Source organism: Gadus chalcogrammus, unplaced genomic scaffold (genome assembly GCF_026213295.1).
Source record: "Gadus chalcogrammus isolate NIFS_2021 unplaced genomic scaffold, NIFS_Gcha_1.0 GACHA099, whole genome shotgun sequence".
In the NCBI taxonomy this organism is placed as follows: Eukaryota; Metazoa; Chordata; class Actinopteri; order Gadiformes; family Gadidae; genus Gadus; species Gadus chalcogrammus.
The window spans coordinates 128,741-156,625 of record NW_026613534.1 but is presented as its reverse complement, the minus strand read 5'-3'; the positions used below and the strand labels follow the sequence as shown (position 1 = coordinate 156,625).

Sequence of the window (27,885 nt, the reverse complement as noted above, 5' to 3'; positions counted from 1 at the left end):
GTGTGTGTGTGTGTGTGTGTGAGAATGTGATCTATACTGTGAAGCGCTATACAAATAGAGACCATTTACCATAAATAATATTTATATTTAAACATTGTATTTTAAAAGGGGGAATAACTTACTTAGAATTCCGTCCACCTTCTCCCTTTCAAGCAGCTTCTTTCCTTCTGGGGGCTTGCCATGGCGACCAAAAGCAACAGATTTCTGACACTCTTCCACAGTGAAGAAGTGGTCAAACAGTGAGTGAAACAGACACATTGAGTCCTGTCTCGCTGACTGGTGCATAGCAGCAAGTCGGAAGGAAGAGACAAACAAGCCGCTGTCAGGAAACAGTTCCTGATGGCCTGATGTTGCAGAAGGGTTGGTGCTGTCTGACTCCTGATCGCGATGACTCTGTCCAATTAAATTGATGAGATTCTGGATCTCTTGGAGCTGGCCCGGGTCTAAGAAATGGAAATGGCACAAATAGATTCATTATTAGGAGGTCTCATCACTAGGTAAACAAAGCAACAGAAAACAAGCAAATGAAATGAACATAGATGACTTGCCTATTTTTGAGGCGACCTCATCGACTTCCCTCTTCTGACAGATGAGCTTGTCAAACTCCTTCTTACATCCATCGCAAGGTGTCCACTCAGTAGCTGTTGGGACGTTGCTCTGATCTGATGAGCTGCCTAATTCTCTCCAGTAGTGCAGTGGGCTGGCCGCTTTTCTGCCGGCTGGATTGCCATCACCAGGTGGTGGGTCAGATGCATGTCCTCCGTCAGGTGATGGACCATATGGCAACGGGCCGGCTGCTCCAACACTGTAAGCTGATGGACAAGTGCCAGTCTCACCATAGGCTGTTTCCAATGCTGCATGGACTCTGTCGGGGGACAAACCAGTGGTGTTGGCGGTGTCATGAAATGTTTTACCTATTTTTGCCTCTTGCACAAGACAGATAAAACATAACTACTCTGTGTATTAAATTCTTGTTTAAACTTGGTGTCAGTAAAGAGGAACATTCCAGGTGCAGTATAGTGACTAGGTATATCATGCTTTTATTTTCTCCAAAAATAATGTTTTAGAAATGTCAACATCCATAAGGTGGAACCAAGGCGGGACAAGGCAGAATAAGCCTGCTGGTTGGTCAGTCAGGGACCAACCAGCAGGCTGACAACGGGTGACTTGTGACAATTAAGCTTACCCATAGTACAGAGGTGTGTTTCTCCAGTCAGATGGTCCCAGTCTGCTGCCCCAGTCAGGTCCCAGTCCACTGGCTAGGGGTGAACATTAGGGGGGGGGTCAGTATTTATCACTATTACTATTAATATTACATTAATTAAAAAAACAGAACAAGTCTATGTCACTCTTGATTTAGAGTGCTATTGGGTTCCCACACTTATGATTTGAGTATGCAAACCTTGATAATGATAGGATAACTAAATAATGTGCCACCCTACCACCGGCCCCTTGTGTCGAATATCCATATCCGCTGGCCCCGTGGGAGGGGGGGCGAGACTCCACTGGCCCCGTGGGAGGGAGGTGAGACTCTACTGGCCCCGTGGGAGGGTGGTGAGACTCTACTGGCCCCGTGGGAGGGTGGCGAGACTCCACTGGCCCCGTGGGAGGGAGGCGAGACTCTACTGGCCCCGTGGGAGGGAGGTGAGACTCCACTGGCCCCGTGGGAGGGAGGTGAGACTCCACTGGCCCCGTGGGAGGGAGGTGAGACTCTACTGGCCCCGTGGGAGGGAGGTGAGACTCCACTGGCCCCGTGGGAGGGAGGCGAGACTCTACTGGCCCCGTGGGAGGGAGGCGAGACTCCACTGGCCCCGTGGGAGGGTGGCGAGACTCCACTGGCCCCGTGGGAGGGAGGTGAGACTCTACTGGCCCCGTGGGAGGGAGGTGAGACTCCACTGGCCCAGTTAAGGGATGGTCCGCCTCCACTGGCCCTGTGCGATGATGGTGGGCTTCTCCTGGCTAGAGCTGCACAATATGGACAAAATTAATTTATGCCAAATATTTAGATATAGATACTTCATATTCAATATTTTAAGAGATGCAATAGAATTATAAAAAAAACATAACAAGTCAATGTCACTAGTGATTTCAAGAGCTACTGGGTCTGACACTTGATTTGAGCATGGTCATACGTCGATAATGATAGGATAACAATATAACGTGGAGCCCTACCACCAGCACCGTGAGGCGAACGTCCATCTCTGCTGGCCAAGTGAGGTGACGTCAATGGTCCTGGACTGATCTCTTCCCCATATTCTGGCAGAGGGCTCCTCTGTATTATTATAGTGTCAGGTGAAGACCCTGATGATGCTGCTGACACATTTTCAGGAGGAGACCCTAAAAATTGGTTTATAAAAGCCTGCTTTGGTGTCTGCTTTGGTGTTTTTCTGACTGGGGTCTCTGTCTGAGATACATATTCAACAGTGGCTTTGTAAAATTTGCCGTCAGACCACTTAGCTAAAACTTTTTTTCCCGTTTTAAGGTCCAGGAGTCGAAGGACTGGACTTTCGTTTGCTGCCTACTAATATGCTTGAGGGTTTAAAATGTTTTGCAGTAGCATCATCTTCAAAGTGAACAAATGCAAAATAACCTGAAAAGACAGACACACAGGGAAAAAATGTTGAATTTTATTCTCTTTTTTTTGGGCAGTTGATTAAAATTCACATTTCATTTGTAAAAAAAAAAAGCATCATGCCCATTTAAAAAAGGTAATCTGTATGTAGGAGTAATGTTTTTTCTTTGAGAACTCTGAGATTTTTTCCCCCTACACCAAAACTTTTTGCTGAAAATTAACAAACTTGTAGATCTGCTACAATTTAAGCATTTGGCAAATGCTTTGAATCCAAAGCGACTTACAATAAGCAAGGTAGTACATCATCATTATACATCAAATGCAAAGAAATACTAGGCTAATCAAGGTCAATTCGTTTATACAATAATAAAACGCATCCCTCCAGGGGCCCAGGAGCACTGAGGTCCCCTGTTGAAGATCCCCCTGTCCTGGACTGTTTGACAATACCGTTCTGATTCGTGATTAGTACAAATATGTTCCTTTTCCCTCTCCCCGGTTTCCAACATACTGTAATCTATATATCTTATATTAAAAAAAGCAATTAAGCTTACCAGATTCCTCATTTTGGGTAGGGGGGGAAACTGGCTGCATTTTCTTTGTTAGAGTTCGCCGTCTCTTCCCTGTCGTGTCCATTCTGAAATAATAAAAACATAGATAAATATGGGGTTACTAAAACTAACCAAGTTAGGTCAAATAATCAGCCATTTACCAAATCCACTTCACTAATTAATACCAGTGACGTGCAGTCAGGGTAGGCAAGGTAGGCACTGCCTACCCTGACAAAATTCAAACGTAAAAATGTTTATTAAATAATTTTACTTAATAAACTTGTATTTGTACCGAGTATTCTTGTGTTTTATATATGCAATATATACGTTATTCCAATTGTTTAGACGTTACGATGACAATTGTATCAGTTACGCAACATCAAATACAAAAACCGGTAGAATAAGCAGTGCCTTTACTGTCCATTCATTGTGAACGGCAACGAAAAACTAATGTGGCGCATGCGCACTTCGATCCTGTATTCTTTAACATCTACGCCGAAAGGCACAACTCTGCTGTACCTTTGTACGTAAATATGTTATGCCAGTAATCATCTACGCTACGTATCAAACATGGACCAATCGAAATCGAGATATTACTGGACATTTGCGCAGCTGACGTCATTACACCGGCTACACGTAATCCCCGCGAAACTCAAAAAGTTAAAATGACAGCAGCAACATCTACCGATATTTTAGAGCTAAGAAATTTCTCTAAACTCAACTTTACTAGCAAAAATGAGCTACTGGCAAAAGGGAGGCCTATGCCAACACTCGATGCACTCTTGCAGAAAAAGGGACCGAAATTGTTCGCTCGTTTCAAACGGATTGTGCGCCGCGCTTGTGCATAGCCTACTGTTGTCACGTAGCCTATTAGCCTAAACAATAAATGAGGTAATCTGGCTTTCATAACTCAGTGCCTACCCACTTACAGACTTCACCGCACGTCACTGATTAATACAGTCTTTTAAGCACACACACACACACACACATGCACACACACTTTTATCACCTGTAATTTCATTTGTAAAAGACTACTGTGGAACATGTTTGCTTGATACTGGCCGTTCTTTTGGCAAGCAACAAGCATAAATCAAGTAACGTTAAAGAACAATTTTCAGTTGTATACAGTTCCATTCATGCTTTAGAAATGATGGATAACATAGTTTTCTAGTTCCTGAGAGAGAATAAAGTAACTTGCTTGTCCGGTCCAAGCTCCTTCACCCGGATTTTCTCCTCCGTTGCAACGGAAAGACCAATAACGATCGCACCGAATTCGGTGGAAGCTGCTCCTCGCTCGTTAGCGCTAGCTTAATTGGGCGCGTGCAGAGGATCCTCTCCCTCCTTTTCCCTCCCTTAAAAATCTCGCGACACTTTTGGCCAAAAGGGCGATATTTCGTCCAAGACTAATGTAAAACAAAAATACAACCTACGGTCTGGAAACGCTTTAATGAATTCATATGGGATATACACATCAGTTATGTCAAGCTTAATTTGGCCCCAACACTTTTGTTTGATTGTGTGCGCAACACTGCAGCCATATTAATGAGGAGCTCATTAATATGGCTGCGAGGGAACGACGCGAACATTACGACGGTTAAACGTTTCAAACAAAGTCAAAATAAATTTCATTAGTCGACTCGTCACGTTTTACAGATGACCAACTAATGTAAATAATGACACTTACCTGAATGTTTGCCACACGGAGCCAACGGAGGAAAAGTTTGCAGCACCAACAATTTCTTCCTTCAGTTAATTTTGACGGGGCAAAGGGCGGACGCATCCAATAACATTTCGTCTTCCAACAAAACGTGATGACGTAATTGCGTCGTCTTTTGATTCATCCAATGACGTTCGGTGTGCTTGGAATACGCAATGACAACAATCCGCAGCCCGCCGCTGCCTGTTTGGACTTGACCGCTGCGTTAGCAACGAAAAACGCGGTCGTGTGTGGCGCACTTTAGACCGGAGGATTATTATCAAGAACCAGGCGCGACTCTCACCCGGTGCGGTGCCTTCAGCGTCCACCGCTTCATCAGGACCGCTGTCAGCAGCAGCGGGAGACACGCGCTGCATCCGAATACCTAGTACATACTATTTCTGTCTAGTGTCTACTACTTGACCATACTACACTTGACTGTGTAGTACGGTCTACAGACATGCGTAGAACGCCGCCGAAACTCCACCGGATGTTTGGAGATGACGTATCTCCCCCCAGATGGCGGCAAAATGTACCTGTTTTCCGTCTTGTTATCGTTGCTATTAAATAAAAAAGTCTCTTTCTACGCGAATGGCTCTTGAAATGGATATCTCTGCTAGAAGGCGTCGTCGTCGGTCATCTCGTAGAGCGACTTACCGGCAGGTTATGTTGTATATATGTGGACATTTGGTAAGTAATTTTTTTGGAATAATAATAATACATTTACAGTTATTTGTTACTCCGTGAAAAAGACGATTGAAGTTAATTTTTCCTTTTTTATTGAACACACACACACACACACACACACACACACACACACACACACACACACACAAATAAAAAGCCGCTGTTGGTGGTGTCGGGTCAGCCATCTCTTCTTCGTTTGTTACCAGACTCCGGTTGCATTGTGGGATAGCGTAGTGTGGTCCGTGGTTCACTTTGGCGGTAGTATGCATTCGGAAACGACTTCCGTACTACAGAATGCATACTAGAGTATTCGGACGCGCTAGATTTTTCGCATACTACAAAATGCATACTATATAGTATGCAAGTACGAGTATTCGGATGCAGCCTAGTGTGGGCGGATATTAACGAGTATGAGACAGGACGTAAACAAACTTTAGTTTCTGTTACTGTACGTCCACACCAGGAGCGACCAAAGCGTCAAAGACGCTCTGGTCGCTCACAAAGTTTCGCTGCGAATTTTTCTGTTCGCTTTGGTCGCTCAAGTCGCTCATGACGTACAATTCAATTATGCAGACGCATTTAAAGGAGCCGTATGCGTTTAGTAGGCCCTACAGACAGCCATATCAAATAGTGAACTCTCCCATACACCTTGGCCATATTGCCGAGACGGTTTTGCTTGTTCGATAAAGCGCTTCGACAACAAGTAGGACAGTGATTCCCCCCAATATAAAAAAAATCCTAAAATGTAGGCTAATTACAACCGAGAACCAAAAACCCTGCGTGCTGTAGTAGTTAAAATATGTTTCACTGATCTGGATCTGCAAATCATGATCTGCACTCATTCGTCGCATTCAAAACAAATAGACATTGGGACACATGGCTAATTTGCATACGTGCACAGGACTGGTTCGCTCCGCAAGGCAAATAATGGAACATATCTATCTATCTATCTAGGCCTTTCTGTCTATCTATCTATCAACGCGTGTCTAGTTTTAATGTGATGTATTGTGTGTATTATCCAGTCAGACTTGTTCTGTGTGGTATTGTAGGCTACTGTCCTGTGTGGGACGAACCACCTAAATGGATTCCCGACGATTTGTGTCGTTTGGTATTAATAAAGACTTGACTATCTATCTATCTAGACTATTTAATTAAAAATTATTCACCTCAGGCTCCGTGAATAGTGGGGAATAGAGGGATAAAAGACAAGAGATATATCCCCTGTCATTTATCCCTCGTCTTGTTGATTAGTTTGTTTATGTGACGATTTCAAATACTTTTTTGGTTTTGTTTAAAGCATGCTACACGCGATTGGTTGGTTAGATTGGTGGCATGTAGAGCAAATTATAATGATTCCCGCTTAAATACGAACGTTCTAGATGTAGCCTATAAATACTCCCGCTTATCATCACTTGATATCCAAACCACTATGGCGTTTCGATCTCTGAACTGAAAAAGGGTGGGTTCGTACAACACCGGGTGCCCAGTTACAGCCGCGATTAATACTTCAGCCGACATTTTGTTCAGTGAGTGAATAAAGGTAGGTAGGAACCAAAGTGCCTGCCGATGTTCCCTGGGATCCACGCAAGCGAAGAGCGTCTACATTCCGATTGGCTGTCAGTGTTTGGTCGCTGAAGCGAATAATAGTCATTTGCATAAAGTTAAAAAGTTTTCAACTTCTTTTTGACGCTCTGGTCGCTCAACTTTGGCCGCTGGTAGCGTTGGTCGCTTTGGTCGCTCTGGTCACTCTTGCCCATAGAAAGTGAATGACTTCCGGCGATTTGGTCGCTCAATTCGCTTCTGGTGTGGACGGACAGTTATTGTTAAGTAGGCTATTAATACTCAGTCCTGTAGATGACCAATACTAGGTTTTTTTTATTGCCAGATACACGACAGCAATCTGTAAAATATTGTGATGCGAGTACAGTATTTCATATGTTAGCTATGCGTATAAGCTGTCCTGGCACCGCTGCTCAATCTCTCTCCTCTGGCCATGAATTCTCTCCCTGCTCTCTGGGACACATAACGGGCTCATAATTGTAGGGCTGCGGTCCGTCATATGTACTGTATACATTTACAGTTTCCTCTGGGTCAGAACCTGAACCAGGATCCATTGTTTTCCTATTGTCTAAACTGACCGGTCTCCCTCTGTGTGGCAAACTATATCCAAATACTTTTTTCAACACTATATTCCAAATTGTATTTCTTTACTAGTAATGTTATTGGGGTGTGAAGATGACAAGACCAAAAGATGGAAAAAGATGGAGGAGGAATTGTCATGAAGAAAAAAATAAACGACCAAGACGGACTGCACAATTGGTGAGTGGCATGGCCTGGCATATTTGGGCAAAGCTGCAGCAGATATTATTTTAATACATTATTTTCCCCCTTACAGCCATCCCGCCCTGCAGCTGCCATTGTCCAATTGGGAACTAATGAGCCATCTTTAAGTAAGTTGTGTGGGTGTGACTGAGGTTCTGGGTTTCCAAGTGCAAAGGAGAGACATCGGCCCTTAATTAATTTTGATTTAATTCTGAGAATCACTGAACCTGTAATATTTAGTCCACACACAGACCCTGTCACAGGTAGGGAGAGGACAGAGCATGTTTAAGGTATGAAACGTGAGTTTAGATTATCTCCTCAGCCATGTGTAAAACTTTTCATTGAATAGACCAGACTGCCTCCTATCTGCTACACTCAGCCAAACAGGTGGGGAGAGTGCACACACACAACCACATCCCTCTGCAGACATTCATGTCCCCCAGTTTGCAATCATTGAAGTTTAAGATACTATATTCCTGTTTATCAGTTTCCAATTATTGTGTCTCACATGATGACTGTCCATATGTCAATTTTATAAAATTTTGCTATTGTCAATACAATCTTAAAATGGCTTATGCAGATGGGAGTGGGTAAAGCTTTTGCTTTAGCTGTTTCTTTTCCTCGTGTGGTTCTTACAGACGATGGACATTCGACACAAGGGGCCGGAAATGAACCATCCCCACATAGGGCCCCGAACGGAGAAGGACCATCCTCCCACTGTCCCAGCGGAGGCCCGCCAGCCTCCAACTTCACATCAGTCTCTGGAATTCCTTCTGATGTCCTAACTGAACTGCAGGGCAATGATAATGAACCAGAAGTGCTCCCTGATAACGCCGATTGGATTTTTGATGATGGAGGACTTACCTTCTGTGAAGGATTTGAAGACGGTTTAGATGAGGGGAGTGCACAGTCAACTTGCGAGGACAAAACAGACTTGCCTTTGTATGACAATGCATCGATAACTGTTCCAGAGTGCCTTTTGATTATCATGGCTTATGTGAACTGCCATAAAGTAACTGATACGGCCCTTAGCGACTTGCTCAAATTGTGCAAATTGCTTTGTCCCCATTGTCTGAATACAGATCGCTTGAACAGTGTACAGAAGTTCAAAGACTATTTTTTTTCTCAGTCTGCTTCATCCCCTATTTTACATAAATATTGCAGTAAATGTTTTGTGTCCATAGAGGGTGAACAGTTGCAATGTCAGTCTTGTGCGACTAGTGTGTCAGAAGAAGGATCCTCCTCATATTTCATTGAGGTTCCAATTGATGCTCAAATAAGGTCATTTTTTCTTACACCTGGTTTTCAGGAGAAGCTTAACTTTAGATTCAGCCGGAATAAAAAAGATCCAAACAACATTGAAGACATATATGATGCAGACATTTACAAATAGCTTGTAGATCAGGGTGGTCCTCTTAGTAACCCTAATAACATATCCCTTACTTGGAACACAGATGGGGTACCTGTTTTCAGATCATCTAAGTTTTCAGTGTGGCCTTTTTATTGTGTCATTAACGAACTGAGCTTCATTGAACGCACAAAAAGACAAAATATGATATTTGCTGGGCTTTGGTATGGTGATTCAAAACCATCCATGCATACTTTTCTTAAACCACTAAGCGACACACTGAGAAAACTTGAAGATGATGGAATCCTTGTGCAACCTGCAGAGGCATCTGAACCCTTTGTGTCTAAAGTGCTAACTATTGCAGGAACATGTGACTTGCCTGCCAAGGCGTTAGTACTTAATTCAGTGCAATACAATGGGAAATATGGATGTCATAAATGTGAACAGCCTGGGGAAACTGTGAAGACTGGGGAAAGGGGACATGTTCATGCATTTCCATTCATAACTGAAGATCCAAAAGGGCCACCACGCACAGATGAAGGGTTTGACCTTGATGCTAAAATTGCAGATGACACCAAAACTACTGTAAAAGGGGTGAAGGGTCCCTGTGTGCTTAGAAAACTAAAAAGTTATAAGTTAATTCAAGGCACTGGCATTGATTACATGCACTCAGCTCTTCTGGGAGTGATGCGCCTTTTGATGGCTCTCTGGTTTTCTCCAGAGTTTTCTTGTAAGCCTTTCAGCATCTCAAAACATAGTAAGGAAATAGACCAGAGATTAAAAGATCTCTCCCCTCCATCTTTAACGAGGTATCCGCGATCAGTGTTATCACACAGAATGTTTTTTAAAGCATCAGAATATCGTGATATTTTGCTCTTTTATGGACCTGTTGTTTTCCGTGGTATCCTTGCAACAGCGTACTACAATCACTTCCTCCTCCTAAGTGAAGCCATTTTCATTCTGTTGATGGAATCCATATCTGTGGAAATGGTTGATCATGCTGAGAAACTGTTGTGGAACTTCTGTTCTCAAATGTGTGATCTTTATGGTGAGCGGTACCTCACTGCAAATGTGCACCTCCTAGTTCACTTGGCCGACAGTGTCAGGGCCCTTGGTCCATTATGGACTCACTCATGTTTCCATTTCGAAGACAAAAACGGCTATTTGTTGAGGCTCATACATGGTACTCAGAATATACCAATTCAGATGGTCTCTGCAGTCAAACTAGTTCAGTCTATACCTGTTATTTCACAAACCATAAAGCCAGCTAATGACATAGCTACATTTTACACTCTGATGACTAAGGACAATAGTTTTGGTCAGGAAAACAATGATAAAAGAATAAAACTTTTTGGAGCATCAAGTGAAGTTCAGTTACAGGAAATTCACATGACTACCTTGGAAAGACATGCTGGTCACTGTATTGATCCTAAAACAGTGAGAAGATATTATAGGGCACAAGTTAAGAGACATTATCTCACATCAAGACATTATGGGAAAGGCCACAATAGAAGAAACAATTGTACAGTTGTTTTTTCAAGTGGAGCAGAGCTAAAATATGGACAGGTTGAGTTCTTCCTTACGTCTGAACAGTCTGGTGTCAAATGGGCTCTTATTAATGAATTTGAATGTGCAGATTTTACTTTGCTTAGAGATAGTGTCACAAATGGTACCTGCTTTCATGTTGTGCCTCTGTTTGAAACCTCTGTAAATACAGTAGCAGTTTCCCTTGAGCATGTAATGGGAAAGGTTATTTTCATTGACTTGACCTCTATGCCTGGCATTGTGTTTGCAGCTCATTTTCCAAACACAATTGAGAAGTTTTAGATATGCTTCTGTTTACACTGTGAATGTCACGTAATGAACAAATTATATGAAACTTTTGCTACATACCTAAAACGGCTATTTGTTGAGGCTCATACATGGTACTCAGAATATACCAATTCAGATGGTCTCTGCAGTCAAACTAGTTCAGTCTATACCTGTTATTTCACAAACCATAAAGCCAGTTAATGACATAGCTACATTTTACACTCTGATGACTAAGGACCATAGTTTTGGTCAGGAAAACAATGATATAAAGAATATAACTTTTTGGAGCGTCAAGTGAAGTTCAGTTACAGGAAATTCACATGACTACCTTGGAAAGACATGCTGGTCACTGTATTGATCCTAAAACAGTGAGAAGATATGATAGGGCACAAGTTAAAAGACATTATGGGAAAGGCCACAATAGAAGAAACAATTGTACAGTTGTTTGTGGAGCAGAGCTAAAATATGGACAGGTTGAGTTCTTCCTTACGTCTGAACAGTCTGGTGTCAAATGGGCTCTTATTAATGAATTTGAATGTGTAATGAATTACTTTACTTATAGATAGTGTCACAAATGGTACCTGCTTTAATGTTGTGCCTCTGTTTGAAACCTCTGTAAATACAGTAGCAGTTTCTCTTGAGCATGTAATGGGAAATGTTATTTTCATTGAATTGACCTCTATGCCTGGCATTGTAAGTTTTAGATATGCTTCTGTTTACACCGAGTGTCACATCAAGACATTATGGGAAAGGTATGAAACAAAAAATAATAAAAGAAATGTACAGTACAAGATAACATATTTCTAATTGTCACTTCATTTAAATTGGTTTTTACATCTCGTGTTGTACACCATATCGTACTATTGTCCATGTCTGGTTCTTTAAATTGCCTGCATCTAGCATTCTTAATGTTATATTATCATCCAATTATATCACATTAAGACTCATTTGAGAGCACAGTGAGACTGATCAGGTATCTCTCACTGAGACTTAACTGCAATTTGTTTCTCATATTGAGACACTTTTGAGAGCTTTTAATGATCTTTTTCTGTCAGTGGAGACAATATAGAAGAGATGCCAATGAGATGACCTTAAGAACTCAAACAGTGATCACTGAAAGACAGAACTGAGACTCTATAAAAGAGATGCGAGTCAGATCATCTTAAGAACTCAAACAGTGATCACTGAAAGACAGAGCTGAGACTCTATAATAGAGATGCCACTAAGATCATTTTGAGAACTCAAACATTGATCACTGTGAGACTAAACAGTGTCCATATCTCAGGAGTTCAAATCGAGAAGTATGAGAAAATGCACTTTGGTCTCGATTGGTGCTCATTTTTATCTAGAGATATAAATGATACATAATGGAGGTCTCATTTAGGATTTTCGCTTGCTATGGGTGGGCATCTTTCCCTTGTGGAGTGGTGTATTACCCGCTGATCTATCAAGGCACTCTAAAGGATCTATCAAAAGAGGAACATGCTGCAAAACACGGGAAACCAACTGCCATGTCGAACTATGGTTTAGGTTGGTGAAACACAGCATTCTGTGTAAAAGAAAATACCTTAGACCTGCAGAGTTTGTCTCTAAAATGTTTGCCTCAGTGCAGGGGAGGTATGTTGAACATGTGATTCAACAAAGCCTGCCAATTGATGTACTTGAGAGAAACCTTCAAAGCTCTGTTAAGCTGGAAGATGACCCAGAAGAGCAATGGTGTAAGAGGGACACCTCTTCTGGCAGTTCAAAGCGCAAGTCAAAATATTTCAATCCTCCAAAAAACCTTCCAAACCCCAAGACCAAAACCAAAACCAAGAAGATCATAAAAGTGGAGCAGAATCAACGGGTTGAAGATGCACAAGTAAGTAATGTGACGTTTTTTTAAGTGACAGGTGTAAGATAAAGGACAGGCGTAAGATAAATGTTTTTTTTCCTCCTCATTGCCCTAGGTAGAGACAATGAGGATGCAATATAATTACTAATATAACCTCACATTTCACATCGTACACTTAAACCATAGATCATAGACCTTAATTGCTACATGGATTTCAATGTTAATTCTGACTTTCAGTTAAACTTGCTGTGAAAAAAGAGGGGAACAGAGATAATTGTTGCAACCCTGCCATCCCAAGTGAAGGGTCGGAGCCTCTTCATCCACCACACTGATCTACGGTGTCTACGACCCCACCTGTGGTTGACAGGAGAGGTAGGCATATTAAAAGCTCTTCCATCTGTCTTTCAATTTGTAGTCCTTCAAACTGATGTATTTGGAGGACTGAAGACCTCCATTAACTCACACAGACACAGACACAGACACACACACACGTAATAATGTCAATGTGAAAAATCATTAACATGCAAGCATTAATATATCCTATAAAGGGGGCTAACGTTCTGGAGCTAAGAAACAAGCTAGTACAGAACAATAGGCAGAGCAAGAAGTTTAGCCAAGAGCTTGTTGTCTGCGTTTGTCCACAGTTGGAATAAAGACATCAGTTGAAGTACATTAAAACTGTGGTGATACCTTGGCACTTAAGGATATCACAACACGCACACACACAGACAGGCAGGCAGGCAGATAGACAGACATACTATCCCTCTTTGTTATTACCTGTCTTTCTTTCTGTTGTACATGGAAAACCACTGAGATGAAGCCAGTGGTGATCTCATGATAAGCCAACAGTAGGCCATAACTTCGTTATTAATTTCAATGGCCAAAGAAACTAGTTTGTGTTCATATGGTGATGCTGTGTGCTGATGCTAATCAAACATTATGTTGTGTTTATCAGATAACTCAGGGATTGATGCATCTCAGTGCCTTCACGTACAACGTGGTGGACACCATTTACTTAATGGATTATTACACCGCAGGTGTACTTTTATTTGGTGACAGAGCTACTACACGTCGCCACACTTTACCTAAGGTAATATGTTCAGTGTATGTTTGTGCATTTTACGGTGTGTTGCGTGATGGGTAATTACTACAGTGCATGAAATAACTGTGATGAGAAGGTAACACTTTATTTGAAGGTATCTACATAAGAGTGACATGACTCTTGTCATGAACTTTGTCATGAAAACTTATCATACACAGAAAATCCACCTCTTTTTGACCTGATGACATAATCATTATTACAATTAGATGTGCAAGGTTACAGACAAACTCTAGCACTTGGTTAGATAATTGTGTGACAGGATATGTCACAGAACTGGCTTTCATGACACCACTATTACAGTATAATGAATACATTTTTTAGACCTCAAGTAAAGTGGTACCATTTTGATGTGTCATTTAGATGTCGTAAAGGATAAGTGCGTTTTAAGTGTTATTGCACACTAATTTCCTTTCTGCAACACATATTGTGCTGTTATATATTTAAGCAATAGATCACGCCAGGCTGTGGTATGTGCTCATTATACCACTGTTAAGGGGCGTTGTCCGGCCCCGACGCGCAGCGGAGGGCCGGCGACCCCCTTCAACAATTCTTATTGCTTATGTTTATTTATTTATTTATTTTTTCCACAATGTCTTGTTTTTTTTAAAAATGTATGATGACTATATGCTATGTAAGGTGACCTTGGGTGTCTTGAAAGGCGCCTCTAAATTAAATGTATTATTATTATTATTTACATGCCACTGACTGAAGTGATCTATTGCTTTTATACAACATTTACTATTATGGCGAAACGAAAGTCATAGACACACTACATAGACACACTACATACAAAAGAAACCAAGAAAGTCAAAATAGCCGTTTAATTAAAGAATACAAAAAAGTAGTCCCTCCTGGCTGCCGCTATGCATCGACGGTCGCTATGCAACACACTTTAGCGTCTCTCCGAGAGAAGGCTCCGATAGAGCGGTTCGCCGGCAATTTATCCTATGGAGCAGTTCACTCGCCGTGTGCCTAAGCTTTCGTTAGTCTCTCCATCGCCTTGCTCACTCCCGGAGTAACAACATTTACACACTCTCCATCATCCAACATATGTTTTACTTTGTAACTGTTTCTACTTCCAGGCGCGGAGTGATATGCAAACTTTCACAAAATGATCGGGCGTCATAGCAGTTATGTATATGCTCATTATGCAACAGTTGGGAACCAATCAGATCGCTGGATTTAGGTCCACCATTGTATAAACTATATTATACAACGGGTCGCCGGCCCTCCGCTGCGCGTCGGGCCGAACAACGCCCCTTAACAGTGGTATAATGAGCACATACCACAGCCTGTCGTGATCTATTGCTTAACTATACTTATCATAGGTGGACAGCTAACTAACATGTTCATAAAATCATCATGCAACATTGTTTTTTTCATGCTGTAGGTAAACTTTGATAACTTTACGGAATCCTGTAATTTGTCCACGTGAACAAAAATCACTGGAACATGCTGGTATGTTGATTCATTCAAATGTGGGTTTTCACATAGTGAAATAAAGTATTGTGGCGAGTATCAAGGTCAAGGTCAAGGTTGCTTTATTCATACCCGTGGGTAAATTTGGTTTGCATGTGTATCGATCGCCACATGCAGCGATGGATACTCATCAACTTCTCAATACAGTATTTTTCCGAAACTGTACTTAGCTTATTATTTCATCCACTGAACTCATTTGGCGACTGTGAAATTGGCATAGGGAAACTTTGATTGTAAGTTGACTCTGACCCATCACCTTTTTTCTTGCTTTGCATGCACTCTCCCTGCTATTTCTGGGAATTGCATCTCTAGTTAAAGAATACCCTCTCTTTTTTCTCAGTACATTCATGCAAAGTCTGGTACTGTGTACCAGATGGATCCCTCACCAGCATCCTCTGAGCTTGAGGACTCTACCCATGCGGCTCAGAGACTACAGTAAATATTCAAGCTAGGATTCTAAACATTAAAATGTCAATCATGTTTACGGCAGCTGTGGTGTTTTGAAGATATTTCCATATACCTTATAATTGAATACAAGGTTTGCTAAATTGTATCTGTGGATGGACAAAGTTTTGGTAGCACTTAAAGAAAAGTATCACATTTCTTCAGGGAATACTTGAAGATTAGAAAACATCAGGGGAAAACTGACTGGGTGGATGTGAAGTGGAAAGGAGGAGTGATGCCCCACCCAGTGCAAAGGGATGGTTGCAGCTGTGGTTTCATTGTTGTTGAAGTAAGTTGATCTATGTAGTATAGAGGAAACATGAGGTTTCTTTAATTTTTGTGATGGTGGAGATAAGCTTATATTTGGGTGTTTCCACAGATATACAAGATTATTTTAAAGGATAAGTTCACTATTGTGTACTTTGAGCCCCCTTTCTTGGTTGGCTAGGATGAAATAGAATGGTTGACACTGAAATGTTGACGTTTGGTCCTGTCTCTGGGTATTTGGCTCATTTAGAATCGCCCCTGCCTGCTTCAGAATGGCTGCCTATGGGCATTTACGAACCATGAATGCCCATAGGCAACCATTTAGAAGCTGGCAGCAGTGATTCTAAAACCTCCCCACCAAGCATGTGTTGAAAAATGGTTTAGTTATCTATTAAAAGAGAAAGACAATCACTTTAGTGTTGTTAATTCAGATGGCCAGAGCAGTGATGGAAGCCTTCCCTGAGTTCCCCAAAATGAACTTCTCAACAAAAAGGAGAGCCATGGAAGAGGCGAGGAGAGATATGGCTCTCCAAGTCCTTGAATCATCAGGTATACAATGCAGTATACTTTTTTTTTTGAATAACTTAAAGGCATTCCAAATATATTCTGATTAAGGGCCCAATTTTGAGAATGATATCGGCAAATGGTAACAGAATTGGTGAATGTGATTGGCGAATGCAATTTCCCTTAGCCACAGGCCTTGCCCATATCAGAGTCTCCACCAATCACCTTTTGCGGGTTTAAAAAAAGGCATATACCATTTGCCGATAAAATCCCCAAAATTTGGCCCTAAATGTGTCATGCAAATACACTTTCTTTCAGTCTTTGATGAGGAGACTTGTTCGATGTGTGGAGCCGACAAGCCCCCTGGACAAGCACCTCCCGTTACAGACTGGGTGAGTTGTTGTGAGCAGCACTTACATTTTGTAACGTAATGTGACATACAGTGTTGGTAGTAACTAGTAACAAAGTTAATTAACAAAGATAATTAAAGTTTGATAGCAATATGTAAAAAGGCCAAGAAAGTTGAAGGGGTTCAATGTTCACAGAAAACTTTCTTTGAGTCAAATTTAACCTTTGCTATAATCTGCTGGTTTGGTGACCTGAGTCTAACCAACAAAAACAGGGTTTGTTCTACTCAGTCTACTCTCAGAACAACGAGAGGCAATGTTGATATTATGACCAAAAGGGGGCTATCTCCGTGAAATGCCGCAAGACAGCTGGGAGATGTAGCCTAGGCCTACACCTTACGACTCGTACGGCCAGTTCCATACAACTGGATCGCGGCATAACTGTCCTTCTCTTCCTTTCTTCAAAGCTCATCTCAAGACCTTTCTGTTTAATGATCACTTCTCTCCCACTCCAAACACATAGCTCTATCCTTTAGAGGCTCCCTTTGTTTAGTTAGGTTTTCTCTTTTTTTGTATTGTTTGTTTGTGATTGTATTTTCATTTCCACTATGTGAAGTGACCTTGGGTTTGAGAAGGGAGCTATATAAATGGAAATTATTATTATCACTATTATTATTATTTACCTGTTTTGAACCAAATTGCCCCGTAAGGACATTTCAGCTCAATTAAATTCACCTGGAGGGTCAGGTAACGCAAAAGTAACAAGTGACATAAGGCATTACTCCACACATGGTAGTAAAGTAACGTAATGAAGTAACTTCCCCAATGCTGGTGACATACCACTTAAACCTAAGTGTCCTACCAAGTGACAAAGTCATGTACATGAATAAATCATTAATTGTTTTTTCAATTCAACAGATCCAGTGTGATAATTGTGACCGGTGGTTCCATAACCTTTGCTTGAACATGGACCAAAATAAGTTAAAGGAAGTCAAGAAAAGGCAATGGCTGTGTGTTTTATGCCGATGACAAGGTTGAGCAAAATTGTGCCTCGTCCAAGTGCCAGGTTTTGTTTAGAAATGTGATTAAAAAAAACAAAAAAACTTAAAAGGTGTGTTTACATCAGAAAATGTGGAAAGCATGAATGGGGAGGGGAGACACACACACACACACACACACACACACACACACACACACACACACACACACACACACACACACACACACACACACACACACACACACACACACACACACACACACACACACACATTTCATCTATTCTCTCTGGTTACAGCTATATACACTTTCATATTGGATCCCTTCCACTTACTTTAACCCTAGGCTATACCGTAATGACTGAAGATCAATGCCTGATTACCAAAAGATTCTGTTGAGTGTATAAAACACAACAGCTGCGTTGATTGAGAATCGCTTTACACCAATACTGTGCATAGTCTGATTCATTGCCATGGATTGCAAAAAGGAAATATTACAGAAAGGTCTGAAGCTAAAATATAATTTGCAAGTTCACATAATGAAGTGGGAAAACAAATGAAGGTATGTTTGATTAGTATATCATGAATGGAATTCTTAAAATATTTAAAGAAAATAGGAGGTGCAAAATCTTAATTTTTAAGGAGGTGTGTGTTGTTAGTACCACATAGTAGGACAGGTCTACATTGGTCTGGGGTGCCTGGGTCCCATAACTCGGAAGCTATTGAGCAAAAAGCCGTTTTCCATAGGAAATGAATGGGACTTTTAAAAAATTCAAATAAAATTGGAGGTGCAAAATATTAATTTTTAGTGAGGTGTGTGTTGTTATTACCACATAGTAGGACAGGTCTACATTGGTCTGGGGTGCCTGGGTCATAGGCGTAGCGGCGATATACATTGGGGGGTACAAGTCCCCCCCAATGTTCAGATATGCCCAAAATGTCCCCCCCAATAAATCGCTGGGAATAGGGATATAGCAATTCAATATTTATATGGGCAGAAAACTTAGGTTTTCCCTGAAGTACACTCCGTTCCCTGAACGCATCTCTGCACATAGTGCGCGCCGCACACCCTAAATAATTCAATCCGACACCATCTACAGCTCTTACAGCCAATGAGAATATGGCAGTTCGGGCTAGCTAGCCAATGGGATAGGTCCATGATTTGATTCGTCCCTGCACGTGCGGCTCGGTGACGGTGACTTGTCACTCGATTGCATTGGTCATCAACCGTCTTTTTTACATGACCACGGAATCAAAAACATCAACAACAGCAAATGAGTGGCGTGTTACGATCGAAAACACACGTAAGTTATGAAGCTTTTGATAGTCTCTCAAATTTCGTGGGTTGTTGTCGCTTCTCTAGCGAGCAGCATCATTAGCTATGTGTTACCTATGTAATAAGCCAGCTAGATGACGTTGGCCCCGGCCCCATTCCGTAATTCCAACGCCTCATTATGCCGACGTCTCAATGTTCCGAAATGTTCCCCATTAGATCTAAATGCATGGGCAGTTTGGTTTTAAATGTGCTGGGGACAGAGATGCATTCGGAAGTGCATTTTCAGAAGGATGCACTTGTTTTTCTCTCTTTAGTGCAGTTAATGAATGGTTCTGAAAGACGGCATACCCATGTAGCTAATACTAAGGAATAAAATGTATACAAAATCTGTCTGGCACGTTTTATGAAGAAAACGTTTCCAAAAAGTATCGGACATATGACCCACTATGTTCTGCTCCATGTATCCATGTTGATGTTGACAACGTGACTTGACATGGCTAAGCTACCAACGGAGGAGCTAGGAAAGGAAATGAACTGCGTGTTCAAGTTCAGAAGGGGCAAACGTGTGGCTACACTACACACAGCACTACAAAAGTCGTCAAGATTGTATTTGGTGCTGCTTAGTGTGAGAGAGAGAGCGAGAGAGACGGAGAGAGAGGCCTGATTCAGAAATTAACAAATGCCAGTGACAGTAAAGGTGTTGGCAAGCTGTAACAAATATGCATTAGCAACCTTTGCTGTTTAGGGTAACTAGGCTTGGAGGTATGGAGAGCGAAAGAGAGGAGAAGAGCAAGGGATTGGGAGTAGGAGAAGGGAGGTAAGGATGATAGTAGAATCTCATGTTAGCCAGGCCTGCCTCAAAATTGGCTCTGTGTCGCACACACACTTGTGTATGTCACCATGGGTAAATCTTTCACATGCACTGTAGGCCTACGAAGTGAACACCCATTCTCAGCACTCCATTTTAGGAACTATCAATGTTGTACATTGTAACAACAAGCCTGCGTGAAGTTTTAACTTGTCTCTCATGATGTTAGTGCTGCTTGTGTTATTTCACAGTCGTCATGAGCAAGAGGAAGCAAGAGGGTTGCAGAGACATTCGGCAATGTTTTGCCTCGTCTCAGAAAAGAAGCAAAGTAAGTAAAGAGGGGTGAGAAAATGAGAAGTGTTAACCTATCAGTTGTAACATCACAGTACAGTAGAGTTAATAGACTACAAAAAACTAGTCATAGTATTATTGTCATTCAGATCAAAAGTGGTTTGTCGACTATCTGAGAAAGGAACAGTACTTGTTATCTGATAATATTTCTTCCCTGTGGCATGTTCACTTTGGTGTGCTCAGAATAAAGAGAGTGAAGCACAGAGAGCAAGAACGTTTGGAGGATGAAAGCAGTGTGTGTCAATCTGTTAGTGACATAGAGGTGAGTAGCCTAAGAGAGGAGTTCTGGAAACTAGTAGAGCCTTGGCTTTTCCTATGTTCAATGCAATTTGTAAGTTACTTTGGATAAAAGCGTTTGCAAAATAATTGTCAAAGAGTAAATATTAATGGTTTAAACCGAATTGTGACATTAGAGCAGAATTCTGTTGGCAGTGGCACTGATGTCTATAGTGTGTATCAGTAGTCTACTGGTAAATAGTTTGCTGATATCTGTGATATTATTCCTTCCATGTTTCCTCTGCCAGCGGGAGAGACAGAAAGTTTGGAGGATGAAAGCACAGGGAGAGTTTGTCAATCTAGTGGTGGCATAGAGATGAGTCGCCTAAGAGAGGAGTAAATATGAAAGGTTAAGACCGAATCATGACCTTCAAGCAGAATCCTGTTAGCACACATGTATATAGTGTAGGGTGGTCAAAAAAATGTATACTCAGATACTAATCGATTCAAATTAAAAAACATGATATCGGATTAGATACTTGACACACAACTTTACACAGCAGCGTTGCAGTTGCGAATATAGCAATATAATAATTATTAAGTCAAGTCTCATTCAAAGTTACAAAACATTGTATAATGTATGTATTCATAGATTAATCCATAACTAATCAGAAAACATTTAGGTTATGTCCTTGACATGTCTAATTCTTTAACAGTGCATCAATCAATACGGCTAATGGTTTCACCATGAGATTAGCTCAGTGCGCTCTCTCGTGAAACTCATCTATGTACTTATTAAACAAGTGGTTGAAAATATCAGAAAATCTATGTTTTCTGAGGGATAACAAAAGTTTTGCTGTGACTTCTATTTAGGTCCATGAGATAGATGCACCTGGGTGGGTTTTACTCAACATTGGCAAATGTGATGGTTATGCAATAAAACATTTAATGGAAGTAAGAACTGGCTGGATTTTGTGTCCTTGTTGTGGTGGTGTAGGTGTTTGTTTGTGTGTTTTGTACAAAAAACATCAATGAATGTAATGTGGAAAAAAATAACTGGATTGGTTGAAATATTGAGGAGCGCAAAATGTTATATTTAATTTAAAAAGTAAAGGAAAACAGAGCTCTGAAGTATATGTGTGTCAACCTTTTCCTAATTTCAAGTCTTCCACACTCCCACACTGCTTGGTCACATCCAGTATTAAAGTGTTTTAAACATCCATCCCTAAACAGGTCTTCAAAATTAGGTGCTAGGTATTGAGATTTTGCTCTCAGAGTGCACCAGATTAATGCATGTTCAAAATCTTTGCCTGGGGGGGGCCGGACCCCGCCCCCAGGCATTTGTCCCCCCCAATGTTGAAACCATGGCTACACCTCTGATTTGTGTTCCACAGCACTCCATCAATATACAGCCCCGCAAAGAAAAAAAAATTAAGACACCAGTCTGGATTTTTCTTAAATCTTTATCCCTAAATTACTTATCGAAAATGCTCTAAATGACAATATTTTTATTGTTAATTTGGTATAAATGTGGTCATTAGTTTATATTATAGAATCAAAATGTTCATACTACTCAAACATATGCCAATAAAGAGTAAAACAAGAGACACTGAACATTTGAAGTGGTCTCTTAATTTTTTTCGGAGCTGTATAACCCAGAGTGTGCTCACACATAAACAAAGTACTGTTCAAACCTGTGTGATACTGGAAGTAATTATATAATCATGCCTAATCAGTGTATGTAACTAATGAATACATGGACATCTATTAACATTGGAACACATGTTATGTTGTTGTTTATGCAGGATCAACTGTAGCTATTAAGTTGGAGAGTGTCACTACAACAGCATTGTTGAAGGATGTTCGGCAGTTTTCCCCACAGCATCAGACCTTTTCCCTGGAGGCCTTTCACTCGCTTATCCTCCACTTTGCACCTAAGCACACTGGCTTCTCCTTCCTTGGGATGTACAGAAGGTAAATAGTTATTAGCCCTTATGGAGTCTCTGATTGAGGCCTACTCCAGGTCACCAAGGAGTCTACAAGAGAGCTCAGCTGACTTGTCCTCCTCTGCACCTGCCCCCCTTTCCCCATCCTTCCAGATGATCAGCAAGGATGAAGCGGTTGGCTTGTATCTTGCACGACACACGTTTTAACACAGGAAATTAGTGTCAAACACTGTTAGGTATTTCGTACACTATATTGTAAAGCCACATTTAATCTCTGAGATAGATGTGGGACCATGGAGTTATGTGGTATCTGCATTTGCAACCAAGAGAAAGACACATCTATTGGCACATGGATCCATTCAGGGAAAGATCCCTCTTTACTTGAACTTCTGGATTCTAAAATTATTTCCCCTATTCTGATCATCTGCATTTTATTATTAATGAAGTTAATAACAAAACAATCTCTATTCTTTCCCTAGGTTTTTTCTGGAGGTTTGCCTGCGGTTACCACCTGGTCCTGCTTGACACCCACGCTTTGGTTGAAATAATGCTCTCTAAGCATTCTACAGTTTATGTATGCTACACAGGAATATTTTATGAAGTTCTAATCCTGTATCTTAGTTTTGTTGCTGTGGTTAATTTTACGTTTAAATTTGTATTGCAGTATGTTCCTTTTGTTTTTAAACTGCAAGAACTAAATATTAAAAGAAAATAATCATTAAATGTTTCTATAAAATAAGACATTATTTTTATTGACTGTCATTTAAATGAGGCCACTCAAAACCTTTATAAACCCCATGTTCCTCTGGAAACTGCCGTCTGATGGCAGACACAATGCATGCAGGTAAGGGCTTCCTGATGTGCCTGCCAAGAATTCCATAGGCCCAGCGGACAACCTGCCTGTATGCGGTGTAACGATACTGCCTAAGGATAGGGAAACAATATCGACAGTTAAACTTAGTCATCAAAAAGGGTGATATTGTTAATGGTATTAATAAGGTAAATTACAATAGAAAAAAAAAAATTGAGTTCTGATATTGCTACCAATTAATGTATTGAAATGTTTAATGTTTTCAGTTATATAAAATTGGTAAAGTCCATTCAACATATAAAACAAGTCACAAATTCTGGGGTTCAGCAGGTTTCAAAACCCCAGAATTTGTGACTTGAGCTCTATTTACTTGGTAAACTAGGATCTTTTTATAGTTATTTTATTAAGGAATGTGGACAACTGAACATACTCGTGTGTGCTGGCCTGCAGAGGGCCATGCTCCTGTTTGAAGGCCAAGTATGCTACCTGGAGCACAAAGGGGTTCAGACAGCATCCCTCAAAGCCTGGATGCAGAGTCAGGCATGTTACGTCTGGTCTGGGGTTTAGCGTCTCCACTAGAGCCCAGAAGGGATCCACCTCCCTGCAACACATGCTCTCCTCAGCTGAGCTCATTGGCTGGCATTTCCCACACAAGCACCTATCAAAATGAAATGTGAGGTTAACTTCGCTCGTTTCTTTCAGTTTGATCGCGCACTCTCTCTCGCTCGCTCGCCCACCCGTCCGTCCGCCCTCCCTCCAGTAGTAGTTATGTAAGAGATAGTGTGGAGTTATACATCCTGTAGATTCATATATAATCAAGTACTAGTAAAGTTATGCCTGTTAAATATTGAAACGTGGCCATAATTTGCTGTCATTAGCTAATATTAACTCAAGCTAATGCCAGTCACTCACCAAGACACCTGCCCAATTCTCCACTGATTCTCCTGACACCACAACTCTATCTCCCTCCTATTGCCATGGTGTCTCCCCCTATTAGGTGGTTGCTGTTCTCCCTCACGGCTAGCTGGCTCAAAATTGTATGGAAGTGGTCCGAAACTGTTATCCATTGTTGTTATGTTGCCTATGTAGTCTATGATGATTAGAACGTCCGTCTACCAATTCCTACGTCACGCTCGAAAACGAGCGTTTGAGATGCGGAAGTAAAATTGTATCACAAAAACGGCTCAAGATGCCACTTGTAGTGTAGATTTATTAATAAAAAATAAAAAATCTTGTATTCAATTTTTTTTCCGATATGATTCTTCACTGCAGTATCTAACTTCCAATACGCACTTTAAGGGGGGTCATCCCTATGTTCCCCGGGTCCTATGTTCCCCGGGTTCTATGTTCCCCGCTCTGGGAAAATAGGACCCTTTTTTTTTTAAAAAGGTCCTATGTTCCCCGTTTTTCCCAAAAAGGGTCCTATGTTCCCCTGTAGCCATACATACCGGGGAGCATAGGACCCTTTTTCGGAAAAGCGGGGAACATAGGATCCTTTTCTGGGAAAAGGGTCCTATGTTCCCCGCAATCTATCAATCTTTAAAAATATTTAAACTTTGACGCGATATTCGCGTGATGACAGCCAATCGGCGTTCAACAGCATGGCCACTGAGTGACATGTGTAACGTAACAGCCAATCAGCGTTCAACCGGCCAACTCAGTGCAGTGCAGTCCGGGGTGAACTGCAGCATCGAGGATAAAGTGATTGTTGCCATTTGCGACTCCCGTAGCTCTTTATATGATAGTATATAATATAATATAATTGTATAATAATATCACGGTCAAAAGCTCTGTGCGCCTCCCTCTTCCACAAAAGGTAAAGACATGCAATGGTAGTTATCGCGGCCGGAATTTGGCAGTAATGAAGGAAAAAGTAACAGACCGGGGAACATAGAACCCAGAACATAGAACCCTTTTTTTTTTAAAAAGGGTCCTATGTTCCCCGGTCACATACATATCGGGGAACATAGGACCCTTTTTGGGAAAGCGGGGAACATAGGACCCTTTTTTTAAAAAAGGGTCCTATGTTCCCCAGTCTCATACAAAGAGGGGAACATAGGACCCGGGGAACATAGACACGCTCCCCCTTAAGGCTAGCTTACTATTCGTGTTAATGCATGGAAAACCTTAACCAACCCTTCTTACAATGGAAACACGAATCTGCTTATTCAGCGATGTAAAGTTGATTTCATAGGCCGATCGAACGTTGGATATTCAACATTCGAAAAATCGATTTAGCACTGGCTTCGATGGATGAATTTGTGTCAAACCCACTTTGGCCTGCCTACAAACCTTATTTTTTACATTAAAAAAAAGTCTTTTCATTTTATACAATTTTTAATGTTGATAAATGCTTTAAATCTATTATGCGGCCTCACTTTTTGACCTACCCATGTCAAAATACATAGGGTGAACTCAGCTAACTGCCCTACACATAACACAGAGCTTATTTTCTCCAAAAACACCTTCATTTGACAAAAAATGTAAATGTTAAACGCTATAAATCTATTATGCAGCTTGACCTTTTGACCTACACACAGTGGTGGGTAGAGTACTGAAAAACTATACTCAAGTAAACGAACAATTAATTCCTTCAAAATCTACTTGAGTAAAAGTAAATATTCCAATTGGAAAACCTACTTCAGTATGAGTAAAGACACTCAAATTACAAGTTACTTCACATTTTTGTGTTGCAGTGCTTGGATCAGTGAAAAAGACATGACGTGTGTGTGTGAGTAAGAGAGTGAGTGAATGAATGAGAGAAAGATGTACTCTTAAAGGTCCCATGACATGCTATTTTATGTATTCTTTAATATAGGTATTAGTGTGCAACTAACACAGTATTCAAAGACGTTCCCTAAATTCAGCCGTGGTGCAGAGTTACAGCCACTCCGAGCCAGTCGCACATTGAGCTTCCCCCAAATGCGCTGTTTCGGTGGGCGTGTCAAGGAGGAGGGTGGGGGTGTGGCCCTGAGCAGCTTGCAGCCACGGACGGTACCATGCGCTCTGTTTACAGTGGATGTATCGCAATGGCGAGGCGCACACAGCCTTTAGCCGTGTTCTGTAAATATTCTAGAACACACGGGAGTCCTGGAGCTCTATATCTAAATATTATCATATAGCCTACACAGATATCTATATCCTATAATATATATTATCACGGCCAAAAGCTGTGTGAGCCGATATTATGAATCTCAAACGACCGCGTTGGGTTCTCCGACGTTCCTGGTTCTTCAACGTCCACATCAATGTGAATACACACACTGTAACGCAAGTGTTTCTTGTCGGTTCTTTGACGTGTCTTGTATTTCCACAACGAGACTGTCGTGGGGGTTATCTGAGCCATGGTTGAGAAGGAATTGGGGGAAAGGAACTTTGGTTTGACTCGCTGAAGTACATGAACTGCGACATGCCGCGAGGCACCATCGCCCGGCAGCGGGCAGCAGGCAGCGCGCGGTTCAGTCGACTTCAGGTTGATGTGAAAGTGGAAGAACCAAAGACAGGGTATCTGCAGGTTTCAGCAAGTCAAATTTAAGACTTTTTAATACCACCTCGAATGAAATTTAAGACCTTAAACCCGCGATGGTGGGGGGGATCCCGCTGTATTACAACCCAAGCATAGCATGTGTGTCACTCAATGAGACTCATTCAAGTTTACTATCTGTCTGTTTATTGAACATAAAGTGATACTCCAGGGCTCCAGACTAACTTTTTCCTTGGGTGCACTGGTGCGCCAAAATTTTTAATTTGGGTGCACCAGCACGTATTTATGGTGCACCCAAGTTCTAAGTTGTTGAGAGGGGGGTGACAGTGTCTGGGCCCCCGGGCAGCTGCACCGGTTGCACCGTCGATATTTACGCCACTGATTTATAATATTTTCACCATTAAATAAATGCCTTCAGTAAGACCTGGGGGGTATTCCACGAACCTCGTTGAACATACCCAGGCTTTCTTGGGAAAACCTGGCTCGACAGAGCCGCAACTCGCAATCACAGTTAAATGGTACCACGACGCTCACTTTAGATTCAATTAGTTGAACCAGGTTTTCCGCTTTAGGTTCAATGCGCGTTCACATAAAAGGGGCATTACTCGCGTCATTTGACTCACCCTTATGCAAAATAAATCGCGCAAGAGCGGTGTATTTCATCCAAGGCGAGCAATGTATTATTATGAACTCCTACGAGGAATTCAAAGTTCAAATCACAGCCAAGGGGAACATGGTTGCCCATAATATGGCTAGGGTGGCGTGCTGGCAAAAATAGCAGACCGTGTTAATTCGTAAGTGAAAAGATTCTGCATATTGTCTAAAAAATATTATGTATCATCATCCCTTTTACCCCCATATATGCGGGGCCCCATGAATTGCGAGCCCAAGTACCGGGAATGCACTCGATCTCCGACCCAATATCGGACGTGCACGTCAAGTTGCTTGCTTTTAGTGGCGTGGTTCAACGTCTCAAATATCAAAATAAAATCAGCCTTGTTGACGCTGCAGATTCACTCGTTTCGGATGAAAG

General features: G+C 41.5%; 1 long non-coding RNA gene across 1 annotated transcript; it reads right to left on the bottom strand.

The window, feature by feature from the left end:
- Positions 1–1,776: 1,776 nt before the first annotated feature.
- On the bottom strand, positions 1,777–12,879 carry LOC130378683 (uncharacterized). The gene is made up of 4 exons (XR_008894843.1): positions 4,805–12,879; positions 3,124–3,206; positions 2,173–2,590; positions 1,777–1,965 (listed from the first exon to the last, which is right to left on the bottom strand). It is a non-coding gene; the product is annotated as an uncharacterized LOC130378683 (long non-coding RNA).
- Between the last annotated feature and the right edge of the window lie 15,006 nt (positions 12,880–27,885).